Consider the following 20,275-nt stretch of genomic DNA (forward strand, 5'->3'; position numbering starts at 1 on the left):
AAAAAGGCTGAGCCCAGGGGTAAGGGGAAGGGACCCCAAGTCTTAAGATCACAATATTCTGCAGCAAGCTTCTATCCAGAAACCTTTAACCAAAGAGCCAGGAAAAAGCTAAAGCCTTTCCCACATCCCTGCTTCTCCCAGGACCACACTCATATACATACGAATGCCCAATACCACCCATCACATAAAGAAAAAAAATAAACAAAAAATTAGACCCTTGATGGGGCCCGAGTGCTCCGAATGAAGCACAGACTTCATTCCCGAATCAAGCACGGGCCGAAATCTGGGCCACACCAAGGCCTGCACTTTTCCACCCCGGAGCCTTCCCACTAGTCCAATTAGTTCTGGGGGCCATGGCAGCTTCCATGTGTTATGAAGGAAAAAATTAAATTAGTACTCAGTAGGCCTCGCAGAAGTACAAGAAGCCTCACCCAGCCTTGAACTCCCAACCTGGTGGTCCAAAACACCAAAAACATACTACAACACCAGCCCACAAGACCAAAGCTGACACCCTTCCAAGTAACTTGTGATTAGATGACCACATGAACAGGCACAAGTTTTGCCACCAACACCCCACATGAAAAAAAACCCAAAAAATCCAGTTGTAACCCTTGACTGATGGCCCTGAGCTCTGGCAGAAGAGGCCCTAGACAGCCACAAACATCTCTCTTTTCTCTCCCAGCCTCACATGCAGCCCAAGAGACACAACAAAAGCCTCTGGGGATGTTGGCTTCTTTGTGCTCGGGCCAAAACTGTCCTGGCTGCCCCCAAATTCAAAAAGAAGAAAAGACGCCTTTTTGGCCCCACCAACTTTCCCTTCCTCACAGACACGCCGAGTGCTCTGAATGAAGCACGGCCTGAAATCCAGGCCTTGGCATGGCATGCACTTTTGCACCCTGGAGCCTTGCCACTACTCCAACTGGTTCTGGGGCTCATGGCATCTTCAATGTGTTGTGGTGGAAAAAAATAAAATTAGCATGCACCAGGCCTGGCAGAAATACAAGTGGTCTCAACCAGCCTTGAACTCCTAAGCTGCTGGTCCAAAACACAGAAAACACACCACAGCACCAGACCACAAGAGCAAACCCAGTGCCCTTCCAAGTCTCTTGCTTTTATAGGAGCACACTAAGATGCATAGGTTTTGCCACCAACACCCCACACTAAAAAATAAATAAATAAATAAAAAGTTTTAACTCTTGACTGATGGCACTGAGCCCTGGCAGAAGAGGCCATAGACACCCACAGACATCTCTCTTTTCTCTCCCAGCCTCTTGCGCAGCCCAAGAGACACAGCAAAAGCCTCTGGGAATGCTGGCTTCTTTGTGCTTGGGCTGCAACCATCCTGGCTGCCCCCAAATTCAAAAAGAAGAAAAGACGTTGTTTTGGCCTCACCAACTTCCCCTTCCTCACAGACACTCCAAGTGCTCCAAATGAAGCACGGGCCGAAATCTGGGCCTCGGTGTGGTCAGTACGTGGCTTATGCCTGTACTTTTGCACCCCGGAGCCTTGCCACTAGTCTAATTGGTTCTGGGGCCCATGGCAGGTTCCATGTATCCTCATGAGAGGAAGAATTCTGGTGGCCTGGGGTAATGTTAAAGTTTACCAAGCGTTGAACTCACAACTTTCTTGTCCAAGCTTTTTCTGTACACCCCAAGCCAAAGAGCCAGAACAGGGCACAAAGTTTTCCCACACTTCTGCCTTTCCCAGGACTATGCTCATATACATTGAAATGTCCAACACCACCCCACACTTAGAACCCCCCCGCTGCCTCCCCAAAAAAAGAAAAAAGAAAAGAAAATCAGACCCTTGATGGATGGTCCTGTGCCCTGCAATAAGAGGCCATAGGTCTCCACAAACATCCCACTTTTCCCTGCCAACATCATGCACAGCCCCAGAGGTATAACAATAGGCTGCAGTGCTGCTGGCTTCTTCGTGCTCAGGCCTCTACATTCTCAGCTGCCCTAAATTTAAAAAAGATAAAGAAAACCAAGCTGCCTTGGCATGCCATGTCAAGGCCTTCCTGTCCTAGAGCCCTGCCAGGAATCCAGAATAGCTTATCATGGGTCCCTGGTGCCTGGGGACCAACACTTGCTTTTCCCACCCCCCACAATCAATGAGCACTTGCTGGGCCAGGGGTTCCCTAGCAGCCAATTGCTGAGTCCGAAGATACCAGAATGAAACCGGAAGTGCCACTGGGACTTCTGCATGCCGCTTCCGAGCATCCCTTATAGGGCCCATTTAGCACCCTCCTCTAGGCTAGCACTGAGGGACCATGGCCTTCTCCTACCCCCTGCATCCTCCCTCCATCAGTATGCCATTGGTGTCTTGTATATAAGGAAGCTTAGATGTATTTTTACATTTTATGTTGACAGAGTATCATTCTAGTTAAATATTCCAGTGAGACAAGGTAAGGTTAATACAAGAATTTTGTGCTGTGTGAAATGCCAATATCTTCTGGAGAGACACTTGCCTGTTTATACTCAACAGGACATTCATCTTGCGGGTGGCTAGAATTTGCGCTTAAACTGTCATAATTTCTAGTGTGTATATGTTTTTAAGGATGTATATGGTTTCGCATTGGGATGGTATTCTTTGGTCTTGGATGGTTATTTCATTGAGTTCCTTTAACTTATATGTTAACTGCAAAGGAAAGACTGGTACAAAAGATAGGGGTATATGCTTGTCATTTGCATATTATGTTTTTTGCTGTTTTTAAGCTGGTGTCAAGATTATCTTTTAGTTGGTTTTGTTTTGTTTGGTTTGTTTTTTACTTTGGAAATGTCATTCTTGTCACCTCTAATCAGAAACCTATTGGGAACAAGAGGCTGAATGGGAAATAAATACAATTGCTTCACAGCCAAGACCTTTCATACCGATCTTCTAACCAAAGTCAAAGTTTACAGCTCAGTTACATCAGTATTTTTGTCATCAATATTATATATCCATTCCTGTCTTTTCATTTGTTAGGTAGCCACAAATCAAACCAGTGAGTGACATTTTGTGTTGTAGGGTAAGTATTCTTGTGAACAAGAAAAAACTTTCTATTAGAGACAAGTCCAGTATCCCTTATTCACATGAATATTGCCATTAGTATTGCTGACGCCACACATTCAACAATGATCAGTTGGGTCCAAAAATACTGAGACTGGCTTAAGTCATGGTAACAGCAACAAAAGTGGTGTCTTCTTTATTACTTGAGCTTTAGTGATCATCTTTTCAAGCTTTTTCCCTGCAACCGTAAGCAGGAAGTGACACTATATTTTCCAGAAGAAAAGTGAGATTTTCATAATCATTTGCCAGGAGCTGTGGCCTTCAAGGAAAAAAAACTCCTGTATACTATGGTTCTTGTAAGAGTTGGCAACACTCTTTTCACAGACTGCTCATAGAAAGGTTGCAGCACTGGATTATAAGGTAAAGAGAAGAAATATTACCTGTTTTCACGTAGTTGTAAAGTTTAGTCATAAACAAAACATTCAGTTTAAATGATAAAATGCTTCACTAGAAATAACCTCTCTTCAAAACCTTACTTTGGTATTTGGCTCACTTTGTGGGCTATATTTTACCTTCTGGCACATGTATCTAAGAGAACCATTTCATGAAATCTCATCAACATAAATTTATATTAATAAAAGCAAGGAAAGCTACAGAATAGGTTTATAGCTCACAATCTGTAATTCCACATGAGGTAATAAATTGCATTTTAGTTATCCTTAGTACCTTCATGTACCGTTTTGTATTGCTGTTCAAAATCAAGGGCATCATGTTTGTGGGGCTGAAGTCCAAGCTGTACTTGCATATTTGATTAATATTCAGAAGAACAACAAGAATTTACTGGGAGCTGACTAGTATTACTTCAGCGGCCAACAAGAAATGTCTGGCATAATTAGAATTTATATTACTATACTACTGAAAATATTAAGGATATCCTAGATAAAATAGAGGGTTCTTATTTTCCACTTCATTAAAAAGAATGAACAAGATTTTGGGAATCAGTATTTATAGCTACAAAAAAAATTACTAGCAATAAAAAGTGCAGGAGCTGCTGTGTTAATTAGGCAAGCCTTACAGCTATAATTCCTTCAGAAGATTAAATAGGCAATTTTAGTTATATTTTTCAAGTCAAACTTGTTCCAAGTAAATTAGGAAAACATAAATTAACATGGGTGTGAAGAAGAACAAACTACAAGCAGATGATTTCACAGGAGAAATGGTAGAAATACAGGCAGTCCTTGACTTACAATGTTTCAAGTTACAACATTTCACACTTACAATTGTGACTGATGGGACTCGAACACCTGATCTCGAGTGACCTTACCACATATGGTGGGTGATGTTCTCCTTATCTGCTTTGGTTGCTGTTCGAGTAGCTGTTCTCTCCTGAAGCAGACCGCCCATATCTCTCCTGCCACGACTTTGAATATTCCCAGTGGGTGCTGCCTCCTCAGGGTCACTCGGTCGGGTACAGTCTGCTCGATGGTCACTTATGGGGCTCCGCCACCCCTACACCCCGTCCTTACTCCTCCTTTCTGGCTGGATGGACCACGTTGCTCCTCCTTGGTGGTGTCGAAGATACCAGTACGCTCCCTGATCAGGATCTATTTTTTTATGCCCGCCCAAATATCCTGGGTGATTAATGCCCTCTCCTTAACTTCCCCAACCCCTTCACTCGGGGAAAAATAATGAAACCACCACCGCCACACTACTATCCGGAGGCCTCATGCTTTTCCCTTTCTTATACTTCTACTCCCACTCTCCACCCCTTCGCTCGGGGAAAATCAAGGCTGAACTTACAAAGAAAAAGATAATTATCTTGTAGGCCCCTTGGGGATCCCTAATAATCCCCTATCTATATCTCTGGGGCTCTCACGCCCTTGAGGCTTTCCCCTTTAAACACGGCTCCACCATCGTTCCCCACTGTCTCCTCTCTCTGGGCTGTCCTGAGCCGCTTACCTAGGGTATTCCCCACCTGGTTTTATTCCTATTCTCACTTCAGGGTCCATGCCCCCTTCTCCCCAGGTTTCCCCTGTTGTTCCCCTCGAGGTCTTCTCCACTGGGCTGGCTCTTCCTCCTTCTAGTCATTCCTCCCCAGCTCCCACCTGGTATCCTGTGTGTCACTGCGGGCTTGCTCCTCTTTCCCTTGTTCGTAGTGCCTCTGCCATCTCCAGAGGCTGTTCCGGTCTTCTTCTGTCCCTACCGATGCGTGCTTCCCTGTCATCAGCACACTCCTCTTCAGAAGCCTCTTCTGGCTCCTTCTCTGAAGCCCCGTGCTCCCTGGGCTTCTCCGCGGGATTGTTTGCCTCCCGCACATCTCTCTCTCTCTCTCTCTCCCCCTCCTCGCTGCTGGCTGCCATCTTTATCTTCGCCGGCCAATGTTTGCAGCTGATGTCATCAGCTGGTCTTAATTGAATAAAGATGCAGCTGATGAGCCGCACAGGTTCCCCTTCTTGCTCCCGTTCTGCTGCTGATCTCTCTGCAGGTAAGTGTTTTCTGTTTATTTCCTTCTTTTGTTTTATGGTGTCTCCTCCTTGCTCCTCCCTGTGATGACAATGTTTTTAAATTGACACCCGGTTTCAACTTTATGATGTCAGTTTTGACTTTACAATTCTTGATCCGATGCGACACCATGCCAGTGAACAAATTCACTGCATTGCTCATCTCCCTGGAGAACATCTAGCCAAACTTCCTTGGACACTTTCTTTAAGAAAGCAGACAAGACTCCAGAAAAACCTGCAGCCAAGACTCCTGAGAAGACTGCAGGCAAGAACTTTTCTAAAAGTCCAACAAAGAGCCTTTCAAAAAGTCCAGGAAAGCCACCTCAAAGAAGTCCTTCCAAATCAATCTGATTGCTATTTACAATATAAATACATGCGAGTCGGCAGCAATCCGATCCAGCTTCGGATCCAGCTGCTTCAGATGTCCACAATCCAATTTGGAGCTCTGGACCGGGTTTCCGCCTTGATCCGGCCGAAGCGGCTCTGAAGCTTCCGAGCTGCCTCGTAGATCCGGCTATAGGGTATAATGGGGAATCAATGAAATATCTATAACTTTGTTGTTTTTTGTCCAAGTTGGATAAAACTTGCAGGGATTGTAGCCTCTGCCGAGAGCATGAAATTTGCTAAGTTTCAAGAAAATCAGTGCAGGGGTTTGGGGGGAACTGTACCCCAAATTCTTGAAAGCCAAACTCATGTCACAGCTGTGTGTTACAACACAGGGTGGTCAAAACTGCAGGGCTGGTAGCTCTTACTGAGGCCACAAAGCCTGCCAAGTTTCAAGGAGAACAGTGCAGGGGTTTGGGGGGAACTGCCCCTCAAGCTGAGGACAAGCACAGCTCATGCCATGGGTGACCCTGTGTGTGTTAAGGCATAGTGGGTGACTGCTGCAGAGGTGGTGGCCACTGCTGAGGCCACGATGCCTGCCAGCTGTTGAGGATATTAGTGCAGGGGGGTTCTGGGGCCCTGCACCCCTAGCTACTGACAGGCAAAACTTGTGCCAAGACTTTGTCTGTCTTGGGGCAGTTGATTGTCTGTATTAAGTCTTTCCTCTCAGCCTGGTTTTGTAGGTGCCAATTGATGTTTGTTAAGACATTATGTAGTAGCTAGGTCCTGTGTATTGAGTCCCTGGTTCCTGAGTGAATCATGATTGATTGATTGGTAAGTGGTAACACAGCAGCTTTGTAGCCAGGCCCGCAGTAGTGTCTCCCTTCCGTGCCCCAAGACAGACACAGTCAGTCCCACAGCACCCACGGCACCAGTTTTGCTTGTCTGCAGCTTGAGCAGCAGTTTCCCCAAACCCCTGCACTGATCTTCTTGAAATTTGGCAGGCTTTGTGGGCTCAGTAAGAGCTACCAGCTCTGCAGTTTTGACCCCCCTGTATTTTAACACATACACGTGACAGGAGTTTTGCTTTCAATAATTTGGGATACAGTTGCCCCCAATCCCCTGCACTGATCTTCTTGAAACTTGGTAGACTTTGTGACCCCAGTAAGAGCCCACTATGTTGTAATGCCTAGAAGTGACATGAGTTTTTCTTTCACGAATTTGGGGTGCAGTTTCCCCCAAACCCGTCCACCGATCTTCTTGAAACTTAGCAGGCTTCATGCACTCTGCAGAGTCTACGATTCCTGAAAATTTCATCCACATTGGACAACAAACAACAATGTTATAGATATTTTATTTTTTCCCTATTATCCCCTATGGCCGGATCTCCGAGGTGGCTCCGAGGCGACTCCGAAGCTCTTCAGAAGCTCCGAACTGCTTTGGGAAGCCAAACAAGACCAGTGCTTTGACCCAGATGTGCTGCCTCAGACCCCGAAGCATCCAAAGCTTCTCCGGATCCAAAGCTCTGTCTGAAGTCTCGCACAGCTCTAGTATTGGGCCTTGGTTCAGGAACCAATCCCCCATTTATAACATTGTTTCTTATGAGAAAATTGGTTCTGAGTTACAACGTTTTGACTTAAGACGCGGTTTTCATGAACCAATTGTGTCATAAATCTGAGGACTGCCTGTATGCCTTTCTATCAAACCCTGAGGAAGAAAAATGAGCACTTTTTGTTATACCCAAGTTTCCTCATTTGACCAGAAAAAGGAACCGTGGATGGAATTTCTGGCACTTGGTTGTGATTTGTTTGCATTATGGGCTCTGTGTAGATGAAACGAGAGGCGTGTTTGCACAACACTTTAAAGCAGGCTAAATGCTTTTGCACCGCTTTAATGTGGTTGGTGTTTGCATGCCTTGGTGGCATATTGTGCATTAATTTCAGCTGCTGTAGGAAATTTGGTGGCATAATGCATCTTAAATGACTTGGGGCGCAGTCAGCCTCAGAGCAAAGCACCAGGCTCCGTGCAGCTCCACGGCTCTGCAGGAAACTCTGCAGGCAGCCTGGCAGCAGCCTGAGAAGGCAGCTCTGCCCAAGAAAAGCAGTGAGCCTGATCTTTTTTTCCTTTCTTTCCCTGGAGCCTGCCTGCCTGCCTGAGCTGCACAGGGGCCTGGTGCTTCCCTCTACAGCTGCGGTGCCCCCCAGGACCACTCAAGCCAGGTGTCTGTGGGTGGATGCTGCCTGGGTGGGGGCACAGCTGCTGTGGAGGGAAGCACCAGCACCCCTGCAGCCCAGGGACCGCTCCGCCCACTGGCCGTGACTGCATGTGCAGCTCAGAGTGGACAGTGGGAGGGCTGTGATGCCTCAGGCCCTATCCCCACCATCCACTCTGAGGCGTGTGTGCACCCGCTGGTATAGAGCTGATGCCAGAGCCCAGAGCAGCTGTTTGCAGCCTCCCGGCTGCAGCTGGCCCAGGCTCTGGTAGCTGCTGCCAACCACGGAGCCCAGGCTGCTTGCAGCAGGTCTTGCAGCTGAGACAGCCTGACTCCCACCTGCTCCGAGCCAAGCCCTAGCCTAGCCCAGCCCACCACCAGGATGAAGCTGGTGTCTTGCCAGGAGCACCACACGTTTTGTGGGCTTAGCTGTGTAGGGTGGGTGGGTAGTTGGTCTGATGTGCAGGCTCTGGGCTGGGGCCTCGGCCAGCTGCACTGCAGCCTGGGAGCTGGCTCCCCGGGGAAGCACGGGGGCTCTGGCGGGACCCTGGGATTGTTGGGTCGGACTTTGTCCAGTGGTCCAGGAGCCCGGCTCCATGTGCCTGCACATCTGGGTCTGTGTGTTTGTCAGCCTCTGTCTGGTTCTGTGTGTCTGTGTGCACACACGTGTCTGGTTCTGGATGTTTGTGTGCATGTGTCTGTTCTAGGTGTGTTCTGGTTCTCTGTGTTTGTGCACGTAGTTCTCTGTGTGCATGTGTGTGTGTCTAGTTCTGTCTCTGCTCTCCTTTTTCTTTCTCTCTTTCCTCTTTCTCTTATTTGTCTCATTTTTCTCTCTCATTGTAACATGCTCAGCAAAAAAGGAATACACAACAACAAAGACAACATTTATGATTATTAAATATACTGATATGCAGTGCATTCTGCCATGTACTCCCCCCCCCCCCCCCCCGGCCTTCATTTTGTTTTTCTGGCATGCCAGCACTCTGGCACCTTCCAAGGTAGACTTTGTGGGTTTTTCGGCACCCCAGCCAAAAAATATTGCCTACCCCTGGTCTAATATATATCTTTGCAACCCTGTCATTACATTACAGTTGTGTGCTGTATACTGTGCCCTAAGGCATTTGGACACTAACCAAATTTAACAACAGTCAATCATATTGTATCTTGACTATTATAATCCCCTCTTTGATAGATTTCCTAAATCTCTGTTTTCCACATGGCCTAGGACACAGAACGCTGTTTTATTTTCTTGCAGTAAGAAGTGATCCCGTCTTACATCATCCAACGTATTCACATCCTGTCACTTTACCTCATATATGATACTCCAGCTGACCTCTCCAGCCACTCCCACATCCTGCTCCTTCAATTTTAACTAATCTAAATGGAACTTTTTCCTGTAAACCCCACATCTAGTTTTTAAATTTCATATGTAAACCATTTATTTCTTATCATCATATATTTAAGCGCATATGTTGTAATGTGTTATTAAGCATATTTTCTTGCTCATATCTGGTTAAAATCTATCTGTAACTAATATCCAGAATATGAAACATTAAAGGGTTAAATTCTAAACCATCTCCAGTTTAGTCTCTGCCTTTTCCAGTCTAACATGATTGGGCACAGAGAGGTATTCCACTTTGCCTGGCTAGATGCATAATTTTCCTATGCTTTCAGTGGGGGACTACCACTTCTCTAGAAGCATATTCTACTTTGTCCTGCAGTATAGAACAGCTCTCTTACTATTTCATTTGGAGACGGTTCAGTGCCTCCAGAGGTGAATCTTCCCTTTCATAGATTCATAGATTCATAGATGTTAGGGTCGGAAGGGACCTCAATAGATCATCAAGTCCGACCCCCTGCATAAGCAGGAAAGAGTGCTGGGTCTAGATGACCCCAGCTAGATACTCGTCTAACCTCCTCTTGAAGACCCCCAGGGTAGGGGAGAGCACCACCTCCCTTGGGAGCCTGTTCCAGACCTTGGCCACTCGAACTGTGAAGAAGTTCTTCCTAATGTCCAGTCTAAATCTGCTCTCTGCTAGCTTGTGGCCATTGTTTCTTGTAACCCCCGGGGGCGCCTTGGTGAATAAATCCTCACCAATTCCCTTCTGTGCCCCCGTGATGAACTTATAGGCAGCCACAAGGTCGCCTCTCAACCTTCTCTTGCAGAGGCTGAAAAGGTCCAGTTTCTCTAGTCTCTCCTCGTAGGGCTTGGTCTGCAGGCCCTTGACCATATGAGTTGCCCTTCGCTGTACCCTCTCCAGGTTATCCGCATCCTTCTTGAAGTGTGGCGCCCAGAATTGCACGCAGTACTCCAACTGCGGTCTGACCAGCACCCTATAGAGGGGAAGTATCACCTCCCTGGACCTATTTGTCATGCATCTGCTGATGCATGATAAAGTGCCATTGGCTTTTCTGATGGCTTCGTCACACTGCCGGCTCATGTTCAACTTGGAGTCCACTAGGACTCCAAGATCCCTTTCCACCTCTGTGCCACCCAGCAGGTCATTCCCTAGGCTGTAGGTGTGCTGGACATTTTTCCTCCCTAGGTGCAGCACTTTGCATTTCTCCTTGTTGAACTGCATCCTGTTGTTTTCTGCCCACTTGTCCAACCTATCCAGGTCTGCCTGCAGCTGTTCCCTGCCCTCTGGCGTGTCCACTTCTCCCCATGGCTTTGTGTCATCTGCAAACTTGGACAGAGTACATTTCACTCCCACGTCCAAGTCACTGATGAAGACATTAAAGAGTATCGGTCCAAGGACCGAGCCCTGCGGGACCCCACTGCCCACACCCTTCCAGGTCGAGACCGACCCATCTACCACGACTCTTTGGGTGCGACCCTCTAGCCAATTCGCCACCCACCGGACAATTCGCCACCCACTCTACACTTGTCCATTCATTTCAGTGAGGAGTTCTAACCTGTGTCAAGATGGGCCCACCTGTTTGGAATTGCACTTTCCCTGATGTCTTAGCAGGATTTCTGACCTGAGCAAGGAGATATCTAAGTATACCTACCTAACAAACAGCATTCCCTGCAGTGTAATGTGCCTCTGCCTCTTCTTTTTCATCTTCCATAAGTAAACAAATGGCTAGAGCCCTTGCTCAGGGCATGGGAAACCTGATTTCCACATCCTCCCAAGCCTCAGAACCTAAATCTTTTATATGCCAACATGGCATTCTGATCAACAAGCACCTCCTATTCAAGTTGCTCTGAACAGCTAAGATAGAAAAGTCATGGTGCCAGAAGGCTAATGAGAAAGTGGGAGATGAACTCTATGGGCCTGGAAAGTGGGCACTGCCTTGGCAGGGATGGCAATGGCTCTTGCTCCAAAGGCTGTTTATGCATTTTACTTGGTGACTATTTAAGGTCACCCTGTTTACCCTGATGTAAACCTGAAGTAACAACACTGTAAGTAATGGCACTATTTTATGTGACAGTTTAGTAACAATAGCCAGGCACTGGTGCATGGGAGTTGCATTAATGCAAGTGATAGGGGACTCTGACATACAGTGCATGGAGTGATCTGCAAACAGATGGATTACCACTGAACTCTTCTGTGTAAGCTGGACGTGCTGAGATGTGCCATGGGAGAAGTGTAATTTCTGGACAGATTTGCCAGTGGACACTCAGCCAGTGAGTGATCAGGTGGGACAGGCTAGTAGCAGAGAACTATTGAATATTCAGTAGGCCTGTGCGAATAGGCAACTATTCAATTCGGATTCAGATTCAGCCGATTCAGATTCAGCCAATTCAATTAATAGATTTGAATTGCTTTTCTGATTTGCTTTGGCTCAGTCGATTTGGAAAAGATTCCAAGCTGATTCAGAGAGATTTGGAAATTCGGCCATAGGGTATAATGGGGAATCAATGAAATATTATAACTTTGTTGTTATTTGGATGATTCATATGAAACTTGCAGGGATGGTAGCTGCTGCAATGGGCATGAAGTCTGCCAAGTTTCAAGGTGATAGGCACAGAGGTTTCTGGGAAACTGCACTTCAAAGCCCTGAAAGCAAAACTCATGTCACGTGTGTGTGTTAAGCCACAGCAGGGTGAAAACTGCAGGTATAGTAGCTTGTGCTGAGGCCACAAAGCTTACCAGGTTTCAAGGATATAGGTGCAGGGGTTTTTGCAAAACTGCACCTCAAGCTGCTGACAAGAAAAACTCATGTCACGTGTGTGTAAGCCACAGTGGGGTGAAAACTGCAGGGGTGGTAGCCCTTGCTGAGGCCACAAATCTTGCCAAGTTTCAAGGAGATAAGTGCACCTCAAACTGCTGACAAGCAAAACTCAAGATATAGGTGACACTACGTGTGTGTTAAGGCACAGGTGGGGTGAAAACTGCAGGCCTGCTAGGGTCTGTTGCGACCACAAAACCTGCCAGCTGTCAAGCTGTGATGGCTCATCTTGTGTTTTTATGTTTATATGTTTATTATGAAAAAAACAAAAATAGTTAGAAAAATATATCTTAGGAAGCCTTTGGGTTGAAAAACCTTCTGTCAGGCTGAGGAAGTATCTGCAGGTGGTGTGTCTCCTGGTCCTAGATGGAAGGAATAGTAAAGAAGCCAGAGGCTGGCCTGGCATGCAATGCAGGTAAGAAAGCTAGTCAGTGAAAATGGAAATGGAGGTGTCAGGGGGTGACGGTCAGGCTGGGAGGTGGGGGAGGAGGGGGAAGGGGGATGTAGCAGCGCAGGTAAAAGTGGAGAGGTACCTGGGGAATTAGATGTCTGGCAGGTTATAGTGTATCATAAATCCAATATCTATATTGAGTCCATGAGTTTCCGTACCTAGGAGGCTGATGAAGTGAAGTTCATAGGCCCAGCTCTGAAAAGTGGTTTGTAAATTCAAACAAGCACCAAACCTTGCTAACCTAACCTCAACACCAGAAGCCAACTTCCTACAGCTCAGAACACAAAACCTGCCAACAATCTCCAGTCCCCCTACAAACTGCGCACCAGAATCTATCAAAGACAACAATACCCAACTACCTGTGGGGGCACATTCCTCACCAAAAAAAATACTCTGCCTCCAGTCTCTCAGGCCTGACCTTGAGAGGGAACAAATTACAATCCACTTTTCAGAGCTGGGCCTATGAACTGCACTTCATCAGCCTCCTAGGTAGTAGGTACAGAAACTCACAGACTCAGTATAGATTAGACAGTGGAATTCCTAAAGCTTCTAGAGGTTTGATTTGGATTCATAGATTCAGCTTCCAAATCATCCAAATCATTTCCAAATCCAAATCACCCACCTATATATATATATTTTAAAAAAGGGACAATTTCTTCCTCTGTGACGGTGCAAGCAATGGCTCACCTATCTATAGTACAGGGGCAGGCAATTATATTGGGCAGAGAGCTGCTTACTGAGTTTTGGCAAGCCATCAAGGGCCACATGACAGGCAGCACAGGGCAGATAAATATTAATTTTCTAAATTTTTTTAGGGGCCCCACGGACCGGATAGAATGGCCTGGCACGCTGCATTTTGCCCACCCCTGCTATAGTATGTAGGTAATCATTTACACTGCTAATGTTGGATTGTGAAAGCAGCTGGCCCATTGGAGGAGAGGGAAGGAGCTGGTGGCTTTGTTGAAGATAAAAGCTCTATAGTTAATGTACTCAAAAATCAAAGCAGTATAGTCATGTTAGCATGGTAATTCCCTGGGGTTAATTAGCCCTGTTGAGATGCAGGATATATTGGTCAGGGCATAGTGCCGCACTAATGGGGCTTTGCTACTTCCTCTTTGTTCAGAGATACCTCTGGTTTCTATCCATGGTTCTAGTTTGTGCTATATATACATACCCCAGAAGTGGCAATGTGACAGCTTGTTGGACAAAACATTGGATTTTCAGTGGAACTGCTTGGTGATTTTTCACCCAGGAGTGAGAATGTTACTGAGATGAATCAGTGGCGTGACAGGAAGAGAAAGGCATGATGGGATGGGGTTGAGGTTACCACAAAAAGGTAGGGATATGCAACTTATTGTGTGAAATATATATTCCAGTTGAAGCAAGGCTGGACAGGAGTTAGGAAAGTACTAGATGCATACTCTGAGGTTAAGCAGAGATAGTTATAGAAGCATTCAGAATTGCATTGTTTTGAGATGGGGGAATATTATTACAATTTTCTAGTTTAGTGTTAGAAAATTATCCTCTGTCATTCTTTTTCATTGTTGGAAAACAGGTGGCTTTTTCTGTTCTTAAAAATGATACTGCTTTCAGTCTGAATGGTAAGCAATGGACAGCAAAGCAGCATCATAGTTTTAGAAGTGGGAATCTGTTTATGGTGCCCTGATTCTTCCCTTGCCATCTGTATAAATAGAGTTACAGTGCACCTCCTGTCCTTTAGAATAATGGTTCTCAACCTTTTTTGTACCAAGATCCATTTGTAAACATTGACCAGTCCCGATCCAGTAAACAGCGTAAGTAGAAAATAGCTCCCTAGCCCTATTGGTGAAAATAGCTCACTTCCAACCCACTGCCCCCCAGCCCCCCAGTGTGTGCGGCAGGGGGTGGGTGTGTGGGGTGGGGTGGGGTGGGGTGGGGGGAGAACATGAGACCCCAAGCAGCCCCTTACAAGCTGGAGCTCTGCCAACCTGCAAGGGAAAACCCACTGTTTCCCATGTTTTTCTCCTTTAAAGGATAATCCATTTTTAAAGTTTGTTGATCTATTTTTAAAGTTTGTTTGTATTTCATGTATTCTTGCGACCCACAGGATGAAAAATGCTGCTCTAAAAGTCTGCTGTCTAGGGGAGAAAATTTCTTCCCCAGAAGTTGAATTCTTAGGATCTTTAAATCATGGAGTTTTTTTACCAGGTTTTAGTAATAACATTTTTAATGAAATATATATATTTGATTGAGCATTATTTTTCAGGTGGTTTGATAATTGTTAAAACAGACCCACTTAAATAACAGGAAATGTAACAATAAATCCAGGTCACTTTCTAACTTGGCTTGCTTTCTTTTGTGCCAGGCACAATAGGCTGAATTCCTTTTCTGCTTCCCAAATATTTTAAGTTTTGTTTGTGTGGGGCCCTCCTTTGCAATTGAGCAGGTCCGTTCCCTCAATCAAGGGTGTTCCTGAGGATCAAAATGGTAGGTTGTGGCTCAAAGACTGGATCACCCATGTCAGGAATTGTCTGGAAAAGCATGACCTTGTTCATTCATGTCTGTCTAGGAAAGAAAGCTAGATTTTTATTAAACGCTAAGGTAAGTTACTGAAGATTTCTGCGTGGAGGAGGAAAGTTCCTTATAGACAGATTCACACAAGTTTCTTCCTTTGTTTCCTCACCTTCTGCCTGTGACCTCCTGGCTGATGTGCCCTCCTGGCTAAGCATGGCTTCCAGCGTTACCTCTTGAGTTTGTTAACAGTGGGTATAATGTGAGGTATAATGCTACAGTGTACTTTCCCTGCCTGGCTTCAGATACTTTCCATACAATTCAGGTGGGTGCCTGTGGCAGGGCACTGTTTGTGCCTGACACTTTAAGGGCCAGAAGGCAGCAGCCAGCAGGTGCCTGATTAGGGCAGTCATTTTAGATTCAGCACTGCCCATATAAACAGGGAAGTTCTGATGCTGGAGGCCAGGCAACAACACCACCTGGTCAGAGGGCTGCTGATCTCATCTGGAGGTAAGGGAGGAGCTATAGGGGATGGTAAGGAGGCTCCTGGTCCTGGGCATGACCTAAAACTACACCTTGCCGGGAGTGGATGGCCTGCTGGGGCTCTCAGTCGTGTGGGAGCCCCCAGGAAATGCCAGGCCAGTTACCACCCTGGTGAAAGGCAGGTCGGGGTGCCTTAACCCCTAGCCCCCATGACTGGGTGGGTTACCCTTTGTTTTGGAGGGCCCAGAGAGTGGACCCACAGAGAGAGAAAAGGGCCATAGACTCAACGCCTGTCTGAACTTCCCCTGACTGGTCCATGCTGGGGCCAGGACTGGAAAGATTGAAGGGCCAGGGGTCCCACAGCGAGGAACGCCCAAGAGCTGAGGGCCTGGGGTTCTGACTGGCCTGGAGGTGGGCCAGGGCTAGAAAGCCAAAGGTCCCGGTGGGGGGACCACACCCAGAAGGGGAAGCGGGTCAGGGACCTATGCTGCCTAGTATGAAGACGGATGAGACCGCCTGATGAAAGGATTCCAGGTTGGGGTTCAATTAGGAGGATTCTGGGGCCCAGTGTGGGGGCCAGTGATAGTGAGAACATTTTGATGCCATCTGCGAGGCTTGAGCTGCGGTGTAGGGGAGGAAAGGAGCTGCAGATAGCGCCCCCTGGCATCAGGGCAGGAAATTGGCAGCCTCCTGCTTAATTATCATCTATTAAATAATTTACATCAAGGTGTAGTGGACGAGAAGGCAGGCGGTTAGCTCAGGAACAGGTGGGCGGGCCACTCTGAGAATGGCCCTGAGCAGGCCCCCCTGTTACGGTGCCCTATCTATCTGCCTCCAAGATGACCTTGTGCTTCTCACAAAACAAAATAAAATCTGTAGTGAAATTGCATTCCATGAATCCATTATGGAAGCTTCAAATCATTCAGACTGCATGTGCTATCTAGTTCCTGGCTGCCCTCGCTTGGAAATTTTAACTGCTGAACAAAGTAGTGGGCATGCAGTTTTAAGTTATTTTTCAGAGCTAATTTTGCTCAGTTGTGCATCTATGTGTGTGTGTGTGTGTGTGTACAGAATATATATAAAAAAAAGTTGCCTTCTGTTCTGTTACAATGATATAAATCTGGATGAACTTGCTTGTAAGTCTGGATTAACTCCACTTACTTCATCAGGGTAAATGAACAGAATTGGAGATAGGTTCCCAGACAAATGTAACTAACAGAGCAAGAGCAATAAGATACTTGAAAGTGTGGAGGATCACTGTGGGAGGGGAGGCAGAAACCCCCCTCCCAACATGTCCCGGGATCCCGCCCGACAAGCCCTGATACTCACCACAGGGACTGGGACAAGCAGCAGCTGTGAGAACACACCGACAACGCAGGCTCAGCAGTTCCACAGCTGCCTGAGCCTGCAGATTGTTGAGCCCCAGGGGAGGGGCCTAAAAGGCAGCTGGGGAAACATCTAGCTGCCTGGAGGGAGCAGAGAATGCCTCCAGCAAGAGACGGGCAGTGGTACTGAGTGGGGAGAGGCAGAACGCCAGTGGGGAGAGGCAGAGCACCAGCAGGGAGAGGCAGGACATCAATGGGGAGAGGCAGGCAGCAGAGCTGGGTAGGAGCAGCAGAGCTGGGCATGGGGCAAGAAGCCCCAGCATCAACCAGGGAACAGTGGTGGGGAGAACCACAGGTCTGGGCTTGGGAAGCTGAAGTTGGCCAGGGGGCACAGCAGGGAAAAGGTCATCCCCACAATCATGAGTAAAGACCAGTGTACGCTGGAGTGTTCAGGTACCCTGGTGGGGAAGGGTAGCAAGTGATGGCAAGACCCGGTGGGCGGCTGGGTGAAGAGGGAGGAACAGGCGGCAACTGGCCCAGAGCACCATGGGGAAGAGGTGACCCCCACCAGGTGGTGGGAACAGGACTGATTAACTCCTAGTCTGCTGGTCCCTGGGGAAAAGGAACCAGAGGGACAGACAAAGATTCCATCTCCCATCACAGGGAGGCAGGTCCTGGGGAGCCAGAGTCCCTTTATACTTCATTGGCAGACACCAAACGTCTTTGTCTTGAGTAAAGAACCTTCCAAGTTATTGTTACCACAGGCAGGGGCATGTTTAGTTATCCGCAGGTTGGTCTGAAGATAAAGGGTCAATTCAGGAGCAATTGACAGCCAAACATACCCGACCCTGCTCAGGGTGGGCCTCGCAGGTGAGAAGAGATAATCCCGGGGAAGATTACAGGGAGCAGAGCCCTCCCAGGCCATGGATGTGGTAAGCGTGGAGTAAAGGGGAGGTTTGGAGCCCCATGAAGAAAGACCAGGGCCATGACCTCTCTAGGACCACCGACAGGGAACTGCCTCCCTAGCTATCAACATCTAAGTTGTGGCAGGCGAGTAGGGGCAGCGCTCAGAACCATTTAGGTGGCCCCAGGGTGTGGTCTCACCCTGATGTTGCTAGGGAGGAAGGCGCCAACCAGAAAGGGGCCGAAGCCTTACAACACCTACCAGTGACAATCATCAACACACAGACAGAAACCGTCTTCCCTATTTACCTAGGGCAAAAGAGAAGGTGGCTGTGGCTCCTAACACATGTGGCCCTTTGTTTAATGATTGGTATTTCTTAGCATCTCAGAGATAGATGTATTAATACACTCTTAAAAGAACCCAGACTACCTGTAGTGCAGCATCTGGTACTTGTCACAAGGGAGAGTATTGTATCTGTCCTCTGAGCTCAGATACTGGTCTGAAGTGTAGCAATAAAAATTGCCTAACAGGATCTGCATTAACTTTTAATTTGTTTCATGGATGAATTGGAATTTCTGAAAGGTGCTGGTTTGGACCCATAGGGCTTATCCCCAGATCATTAAAATCAATGAAAGTTATTTGATATGCTAGAGTGGGCCTTGGTTTAAGATTAGGCCATAGTGAATCCAGAAACCATCTTTATGAACATGTATACATGTGAATTAATGTGCTCTAATTATGACTTATTAAGTTTAGTATATCTAATAACAAGTACTAACTTAATGCTCTGTAATTGGTGCTAGTCCACAGCAGCACTGGCTCATGGTTTTTGTGACTCTAATGTGCAGTAGACTAATTCTACTGCACATTAGCGCATTAGCATGGCTTTTGCTGTGACATTCTAATGCTCAGTAGAATTAGTCTACTGCATGTTTAGCATCTCATGTAGACATGCCCTATTATACAGAGAGCTAACGTACTTAAGGTTACACTCCTTGTGCCGTGGTCTTTTCAGTTTTACGTACTCTTAACTGATGTCCCCTTTCTCTCCACTTGTGTCTGGCAGAACCTGAACCTGGTGACTTTCACAACTTTCTGTGAGGACTTCCTGTTTTCCTAGGCTTCCTCTGGAAGGATGCATGAATGTGCTGTGAGGGAGCAGGGTAGGAGAGAAATTTGTCTGTTGCAGGGAGAAACTTTTTCTGTATACCACCCCATTTAGTTTGACTTTTCATATTTATTTTCTTGAATTAATGTATGGCACCACAATACTAGATAAATTCCTTTAATGAATTACTACAGAAATTGACAATTTTTAATGTAACATCAGCTAAAATACAGGTGTGTCTTTGGTTTGGCTAACAAGAATATCAGCTCAAACATGCTTGCATGCTGGGACTAGTGGGAGTGACTGCTGGAGAGGTGAGTGATACAGAACAGAAACCTTTAAAATATGTTTTTCTTTTATTTTTTTAAAGCTCTGCTATGAGAAATATCATCCAGGCAGGTACTGAGCTCAGAATCTTCCTTTAGACCATCTTTCAAAATCACTAAATAAATCAGAAACACTGTCTCCTTTTCTGGTGCTATGAAAGTCTTGGATTTTTACTTCTTCCCTGGCTTCATGCTTTTATAAAAGCCATGGCAGTAAAGAATACTAAATCTCCCCCCTCTCACAAAGCCCTACTGATGTTCCATAAACATGTATCATAAATCATTTCTTTCAATTACAGTAACATATCTGAGGTGGGGGAAAAGTAAATTAAAATGGGAACCGAGGGAGTGACTGAATATCCTTGTATGTCTTTCAGGAGAAGAATTTTTATTGCAAGTACCAGCAGTAAGCTCCAGCTTCCATTCAGTGAAACTCTCCATTTTCAGCCCATTCATCAGCATACCTTGGAGAGTCTAACCCATAACACTGCTTGAATGCAAGTTGCCATTCTTAGAAATCAGCCTGGTAATCTACAAAAAGAGTGCCAGTTCTCAGTTTATGTCTAGGCCATGGAGAAATTCAGAGAAACCAAATTCCATGTAATCTTCTTTTCCCACTACTCCTATTGTTACATTCAAAATACCTTACACCTGATAGTTACTTATCAGTATTATCTTTGTTTCAAAGTGGAGCTGAAGGTTTTTAATCCTTCTGTTCCATCTTGGAAAAAGGAGAGATTTTATGGAATAAAAACAGGATGCTAAGTATCTCAAGACTGAATCTTCTTGAATCTTTTAGCTTTCATACCAAGCTCCATTACAATTTTATGTATACGTGGATGGTAATATGTTAACATTTTGAGCTGTGATGAGTCTCTGGAGGAGCTTTTCATTATTTTATCACTTCCCAAAATAGTATTTTCTTTCAGAGTTATGGCCATTTGTATTCTTGTAGCACTATTCTTAAGTAGTGGAGAAAACTAA

Source organism: Alligator mississippiensis, chromosome 1 (assembly GCF_030867095.1).
Source record: "Alligator mississippiensis isolate rAllMis1 chromosome 1, rAllMis1, whole genome shotgun sequence".
Classification (NCBI taxonomy): Eukaryota; Metazoa; Chordata; order Crocodylia; family Alligatoridae; genus Alligator; species Alligator mississippiensis.